We start from the raw sequence: 8543 nt of genomic DNA on the forward strand, positions 1-8543 counted from the left end.
TGTGTGTGTGTGACTAGTTTTGGATAGATTATAAAGTTTTAACTCTAAAATAGACATCAAATAAGCTTTTGTTAGCAGTTTCTGCTCATATATAGTATGTTTTGTCAATAAACTAATCAACTAAGAATAGTGTTTGTTCCAATGCAAGCTATATCAAAATAATGAATCCTTAACTTTGAAATATGTATGATAAAATGTATTGGCCTACTAAGACACAGTGTTGGGAACGTTACTTTAAAAAAGTAATTAGTTAATAGTTACTCACTACTTGTTCCAAAAAGTAACTGAGTTAGTAACTGAATTACTCTATAATAAAAGTAACTCGTTACCAGGGAAAGTAACTATTTGCGTTACTGTTAAAAAAAAAGTTGCTATATGTCAAAGAATTTTGATTTTTTTAGCAGTTTTCACAAGTCAGTTGAAATGAGTAGAACAGACAGGTGTTTGTACATAACTTTCTATATTTATTGCACGTCGACACGACAGACAGCAAGAGGTTTATCCTGCACTTCACTTCACTGCACTTATTAACCCACCTCCTCACTAGCTGTGTGAGCCAGGGGTGCGTTCGGATTACACAGTTTATTCAATCAATACATAGTAACGCACAAAAACGCACTCGCGATTTTGTCACGAGTCATTTTGCACTCACCAGTTTTAGAAACAAATAAATAAAACATCTCCAGTTAACTAGCAGAGCATTCATTTAGTTCGCTATTAAATAAGAGATGTTTTGGTTTTGACCTCAAGCTGAGCGCTCGTTGCCGCAGCTGCATTTGTTCTCTTGTGGCGCGCGCACAGTTTTCACTCGGACGCGCTCTTCAATCTATCGCCGTTGTGGAGAGACTATTCATTCCGGTAAAATCACAAAATAAAATGCACTCAACCGTCCCGTGTCTCTGCTTGATATAGACTGTAACCACTGATGAACATATTCAGTTTTGATGAGAGAAAAAAAAAACCTATTCGAGCGTGGATTAGAAACTGTAACCTCTGACACGCTTGGCAAAAGTTCTACCACTAGACCATTCAAGAACTCACACAATAATTGTGGATCGATGGATTTATTTACAGGTAGAGCAGAGAGGCTCCACAGTTTGTAGGCTGCCCAGCATTTCTGAAAATGCACTTCCGAATGCATCTCTATCTGTCCCCAGCACATTTCAAACCAAACTGACGCCCGTGGTAACGCATCGCATTTAACGTCCAGTAACGTTAACGGCGTTGTAACGACGAGAAAAGTAATTAGTTAGATTACCCCGTTACTGAAAAAATAATGTCGTTACCTAACGCCGTTCTTTTAAACGGCGTTATTCCAAACACTGCTAAGACATTTATGGAAAAAGACAATTTTCTTTGATTCTTTTGAATTTTCAAGATGTTTCCAACTCTTAACTTTGAACCAATTCCGTAGAATGGCCCATATAACCCATTTGAACAGGATTTGTTTCCAGGTATGACTAAAAATGTGCTTTTGACTTTTTATTTATATTTTGATTATATATATATATATATATATGTATATGTATGTATGTATGTATGTATGTGTGTGTGTGTGTGTGTGTGTGTATATTGTCCTTGCATTCTTTCTTGTGTGACACACCTGAATGAAAGGCTCATTAATATGCGGGGTATTTGTCTTCTCAACCACCTAATTATTCACAATGGGGTTGGGCCGTTCACGCCCATTCGCATATTGCCTTGGCTAACAAAAAATGTTTTTCACAATTTAAAATAATCTATTGTGTTATGTGAATGATTAGACAGGATGATTTTCAGATCATTTTGAAGCAGAAACTCTAGGCCACAACATCCATTAGTCAAAAGTCTTGTGGACACATATTTAGTATGTGTTTTGTAGGCCTTATTTCAGAAACTTTAATTTTTAGTTTTTTCAATAACCACGCATAAACAATATTCTCTCAAAAATACAAACATGTACATACATGTTGCTCACATATTATGGTAGCCCTGTTTGTGCTAAATAGAGTGTAATTTCACCTGTGCCATTAATATGTTTATAAGCAACTGAAAAAAGCACAAATGTCAGAGCGTGTCAAAACATCTCAAGGACCCCAAAAACACCTTGGTCCCCAGAGGGTTAACCGATTTCACTCTGTCGTAGTCCCTCAAGGAAACGCAACAGATGTGCGAATTTAATGTGTCACCAAATTGAATTACAAAAATGACACTTCCCCCAGTTTTCCATTGGTCAAACAAACAGATAGCCCCGCCCCACACTCACAGCATTGGCCGATGTATCACCGGGCTAGTCATGATGTTAAAACAAACAGCAATGTTTTGATAGGACCACAGAGACACAGTGTTTACACTTTTTTAGGTAAAACAACAAGGCCTACAAGTGCTGTAGCTGGGGGTTATACTTCTTGTACACCATCTAGAAGTATAAATCAAAAGTATAAACCAACAGAATCAATCAACAGTGCAACAATTCTGTCCAGCCAAATGAATACATAACACCACAGCCCCTACCAAGAGCACACACTTCTGCACAATTTGCACACATTTGCATGGAGAGTTGCTGATTCACAGACTGATTTGCAAGCCAGAGACACCAGAGGGAACGTCGGACAGCAACAGCGTACAATAAATAAATGGAAATAATCAATGCTTTGGTACTTGACCCTGTCTGAGCTGCTCAGCGAGTCTTTTCATTTCAGAGAAATCCCATGAAATGCCATGAGGTGCATTGGCAGGCATATCCTGCAGATGTGTCCATGCATGTTGCGGCGTGCATCGTCTGCTGGAGGTATCCCGCGAGCTGCAGTGGGTCACTGCATTATGCATTATGTAACTGGTTATATGCAGGGGCACGTGTGTCCTGCTGTCATTCTGTTCACTGGCTCCTCTGTTAAAACTGTGCTTTCTGCTCTCGGGCCACTGTACCACAATCCTGGATTTTCTCTCATTCTGCTGAATCATAATCTAGTTTAAGCCACTGGAGTCTGGAAATAAATAAATGAAATATTACATGAAGTTGGATTTTGATAGCAGAGAGGATTAGTGCACGGTGACGACCTGTGACACATTCGTTCTGATAAAAAAACAAAAACAAGCTTCTTTTGACTGAATATTGCAGAAATGCCATATACTTTAAATATAATAATGATTGGATAGATATAGGCAAACACTAATATGGATAGATATATAGATATAAGTTTGCATATATAGATGGATCTATCTATCATTCTACTGTTCTATCTATTGTTATACTGTTCTATCGTTCTACTGTTCTGTCATTCCATCTATCGTTCTACTGTTCAGTCGTTCCTTCTATCGTTCTACTGTTCTATCGTTCTACTGTTCTGTCATTCCATCTATCGTTCTACTGTTCAGTCGTTCCTTCTATCGTTCTACTGTTCTATCGTTCTACTGTTCTGTCATTCTATGTTCTGTCATTCCATCTATCGTTCTACTGTTCAGTCGTTCCTTCTATCGTTCTACTGTTCAGTCGTTCTATGTTCTGTCATTCCATCTATCGTTCTACTGTTCAGTCGTTCCTTCTATCGTTCTGCTGTTCTATCTGTTGTTCTACTGTTCTATCGTTCTACTGTTCAGTCGTTCTATGTTCTGTCATTCCATCTATCGTTCTACTGTTCAGTCGTTCCTTCTATCGTTCTACTGTTCAGTCGTTCTATGTTCTGTCATTCCATCTATCGTTCTACTGTTCAGTCGTTCCTTCTATCGTTCTGCTGTTCTATCGGTTGTTCTACTGTTCTATCGTTCTACTGTTCAGTCGTTCATTCTATTGTTCTGCTGTTCTATCTGTTGTTCTACTGTTCTATCATTCTACTGTTCTATCGTTCTACTGTTCTGTCATTCCATCTATCGTTCTACTGTTCAGTCGTTCCTTCTATTGTTCTGCTGTTCTATCTGTTGTTCTACTGTTCTATCGTTCTACTGTTCTGTCGTTCCTTCTATCGTTCTGCTGTTCGATCTGTTGTTCTACTGTTCTATCGTTCTACTGTTCTGTCATTCCATCTATCGTTCTACTGTTCTGTCATTCCATCTATCATTCTACTGTTCTGTCGTTCCATCTATCATTCTACTGTTCTGTCGTTCCATCTATCATTCTACTGTTCAGTCGTTCCTTCTATCGTTCTACTGTTCAGTCGTTCCTTCTATCGTTCTACTGTTCAGTCGTTCCATCTATCATTCTACTGTTCTGTCGTTCCATCTATCATTCTACTGTTCAGTCGTTCCTTCTATCGTTCTGCTGTTCTATCTGTTGTTCTACTGTTCTATCGTTTTACTGTTCAGTCGTTCCTTCTATCGTTCTACTGTTCTGTCGTTCCATCTATCATTCTACTGTTCAGTCGTTCCTTCTATCGTTCTGTTGTTCTATCTGTTGTTTTACTGTTCTATCATTCTACTGTTCTGTCATTCCATCTATCGTTCTACTGTTCTGTCGTTCCTTCTATTGTTCTACTGTTCTATCTGTTGTTCTACTGTTCTATCATTCTACTGTTCAGTCGTTCCTTCTATCGTTCTACTGTTCAGTCGTTCCTTCTATCCTTCTACTGTTCAGTCGTTCCTTCTATCGTTCTACTGTTCAGTCGTTCCTTCTATCGTTCTACTGTTCAGTCGTTCCTTCTATCGTTCTACTGTTCTGTCGTTCCTTCTATTGTTCTACTGTTCTATCTGTTGTTCTACTGTTCTATCGTTCTACTGTTCTGTCATTCCATCTATCGTTCTACTGTTCAGTCGTTCCTTCTATCGTTCTGCTGTTCTATCTGTTGTTCTACTGTTCTATCATTCTACTGTTCAGTCGTTCCTTCTATCGTTCTACTGTTCAGTCGTTCCTTCTATCGTTCTACTGTTCAGTCGTTCCTTCTATCGTTCTGCTGTTCTATCTGTTGTTCTACTGTTCTATCGTTCTACTGTTCTGTCGTTCCTTCTATTGTTCTACTGTTCTATCTGTTGTTCCACTGTTCTATCATTCTACTGTTCAGTCGTTCCTTCTATTGTTCTACTGTTCTATCTGTTGTTCCACTGTTCTATCGTTCTACTGTTCTGTCGTTCCTTCTATTGTTCTACTGTTCTATCTGTTGTTCTACTGTTCTATCGTTCTACTGTTCTGTCGTTCCTTCTATTGTTCTACTGTTCTATCTGTTGTTCTACTGTTCTATCATTCTACTGTTCAGTCGTTCCTTCTATTGTTCTACTGTTCTATCTGTTGTTCCACTGTTCTATCGTTCTACTGTTCTGTCGTTCCTTCTATTGTTCTACTGTTCTATCTGTTGTTCTACTGTTCTATCGTTCTACTGTTCAGTCGTTCCTTCTATTGTTCTACTGTTCTATCTGTCGTTCCTTCTATCGTTCTGCTGTTCTATCTGTTGTTCTACTGTTCTATCGTTCTACTGTTCTGTCGTTCCTTCTATTGTTCTACTGTTCTATCTGTTGTTCCACTGTTCTATCATTCTACTGTTCTGTCGTTCCTTCTATTGTTCTACTGTTCTATCTGTTGTTCCACTGTTCTATCATTCTACTGTTCTGTCGTTCCTTCTATCGTTCAGCTGTTCTATCTGTTGTTCTACTGTTCTATCATTCTACTGTTCTGTCATTCCATCTATCGTTCTACTGTTCAGTCGTTCCTTCTATCGTTCTGCTGTTCTATCGTTCTATCTGTTGTTCTACTGTTCTATCATTCTACTGTTCTGTCATTCCATCTATCGTTCTGTTGTTCTCTGTTGTTCTACTGTTCTATCGTTCTACTGTTCTGTCGTTCCTTCTATTGTTCTACTGTTCTGTCATTCCATCTATCGTTCTACTGTTCTTTCTGTTGTTCCACTCTTCTGAAGATGGCAATCTCATATGATGACATTCCTAACTTTATTTACTGCTGCTCACATGCAAAAATGTCAGCTGTTACCCTAAATGACGACAGGCCCTCCCGTCCCGTCAAGCCCTCTCCTCTTACAGCCACCCAATAGATCACACACTGCACGTACGTCAGGCCCTAAACATGACATGTCATGTGAACATTCTTGGTCACCATGTTGTGATTCTTTATCACTCCCTTCCATCGTCACTTCCACTCCAACCATATGGAAATTGAAATGAAAAACTGTCAGGGAACTTACATATACCTGGAAATCTCTATATTGAATGTGCATTTTACTACTTATTTTCTGCTCAGAAGTATTTCATTGGCTAGATGTTGTCAGTGCTTGTGTAGGGTATTATGGACAGTTTTCTCCTATTGAAAGTTCAAAGCATTAATGCATGCATGACATGTGACCTGTTCAGGTTCTCACACATTTTGGGTAATGAATTTTGGGTAGTTTTTCATTATTTTTGGATAAGGATTTTAAATATCATTTTATAGAGATTGCTGGGGCGAATTGTATGTCAGGTATCAATTCGGTTGAATTAATGCAATGATTACACAAAAGTTTTAGATCACTAATTAAAGCACTAATTATTTTTCGGAGAATTTCTGAGTATTTGGCCCACTCTACAAATGCAAAATGTTGCTAACATTCTCTTGGAAATTCCAAAGGTCTAAAGCCACATTGTTTGGAACTGTCATAAATTCCGTACAATAATTTAATCAATTACCAGTACTAGTACAGTATTGTACATTCTGTATAGCTACAGTTTAATCTGGCCAGCAGAACAGCATGTCTTTATTTATTACACCCATTTGAGTTTGTTAAGCAGTAGAGCATTTCCATATTGGTTACAGTTCAATTGTCAATGCAAACTTTGTCTTTTGTAACCCCACTCCAGTATTGACTTTATAGAGGCTTTGATTTATGATGTACATTTTCGTCTTTCTTGGTTCATGAAGGAACAGTATAATCTTATTTTAGAAAGCTCAAACGTACCTTTCCACAGGGGCATTTAAACCCTGAACTCACCATAGTGATGCATAGGTGTTCATACATTTCTGGTTTCATTATGTCATTCTACTGTGATTTTAGAGAAACAAAGAGTTATGGTTTCCTCAAAAGAGAGACATGTGCTAATTTCAAGAGTTTGAACATCATACACTGAACCATGTGTTTGTTATTCCACTGGTTACCTGGCTCTGTGGATCTTGGTGAAGTGCTAGACTGCCAATTGGAGTGGGCCACAGGGAGTTGGGCCACTATGGTAACCATGATAGATTGGCTCCTCCTGTGCATCATTACACAAAAGGCAGTGATGGGTATATGTACTAACAAAATCATTCAGTCAACACCAACACACTTAGTTCTGCTAATTGATTTTCACATAAAGACTTGCAGGAGTGACCCAAGCCATATAGAGACCGAAATACAAACCTAAACATGGAGGTTCTTTACTGGCATTTACGGTTCCATGAAGAACTTTTTAACATCCATGGAACCTTTCCATTGCACCAAAAGGTTCTTTATAGTGGAAAAGGATTCCTTTGATTATTAAAATGAGATTCTGTTCACCCAAAATGGTTCCTCTATGACATTGAAGTGAAAAAAGACCCTTTTGGAAGCTTTATTTTTAAGAGTGTAGAGATTTGGCCTTGCAAGCAACCACCCAGAGCTCATTAGAAACGGCTAGAAAAATGTTAAAAATTAAATAAAAAAAGACCTCACTGAATTGTTTAAGAACACATAAAGCCTCTTTGCAATGTATTGTTGCAGTGAATGTTGAACTTGTTGCTCTTTCTATTTTTAGAAAACATTTAAAAGTAGCTGTGATTCCGCCATTTTGTTAACATCCGCCATTTTGCTAACGTCAACAACACACCCTCTCTGCACAAGTCTTTGTCAACACACCAAAGGGTCAAGGTTATCATGACTGGTTGTCACAGTGGAAAACTAAACCGAAACTATTATGGGCAGAAAGCACCTTTCTTCAATGAGATAAATGCTAATGCTAACAGCATGCTAACGGCAAGCTAATATTTAGTTGAGGGGATGTTAATTGCAATGCAGGTCTAATACTTTCTTACAACCGTTGTATTCGGAACTGGGGATGCTAGAAAAAGTTCGACAGCTGTTTGCAATAGGCCTATAGGCCTACAATGTCAATGTCCGAGGGGTGGGGATAAAGCTTCGAACACAACCAAATTAATCAGACATCTCCAGAGATTTCATTCTAAAGAGCATTACAAAGACAACTGGCTCCTGCTTATTTTGTACGTGTAGCTACTAAGCTGTGAAGCTTTTTTGTCCGTTATAGCTCCTTTGTTTCTTGTAATGTACATTGGATTTAATATATGTTTGCACTAACAAAATTATTATAACAAGTTTTTGTTTCTGTTTTTTTACATGTTTTACAAAGCTTAGCTGTTGGTTTATTCTGCTGCTTTTGTATTGGATGTTAAATTCCCATTTTCAGTAAACCATTACAAAGGCATACTGACTCCTGTTTATTTTGAATGTGTACCAAGCTAGTGAAGCTATGGTTTACGTCAGTTTACAAAAGCAGCAGAATAAGCCAGCAGCCATATCACCCTGTAGCCCAAGACTGGTTGCCCACTGAAGCTAAGCAGGGCTGAGCCTGGTTAGTACCTGGATGGGAGACCTCCTGAGAAAACCAGGTTGCTGCTGGAA

General features: G+C 38.4%; 1 pseudogene; it reads left to right on the top strand.

Annotated features, from left to right (window-relative positions):
- Positions 1 to 8426: 8426 nt before the first annotated feature.
- Positions 8427 to 8543, top strand: LOC130094690 (5S ribosomal RNA; annotated as a pseudogene).

The sequence above is a fragment of the Rhinichthys klamathensis genome, unplaced genomic scaffold (assembly GCF_029890125.1).
Source record: "Rhinichthys klamathensis goyatoka isolate OS25496 unplaced genomic scaffold, OSU_Roscu_1.1 h1tg000009l_1, whole genome shotgun sequence".
NCBI lineage: Eukaryota > Metazoa > Chordata > Actinopteri > Cypriniformes > Leuciscidae > Rhinichthys > Rhinichthys klamathensis.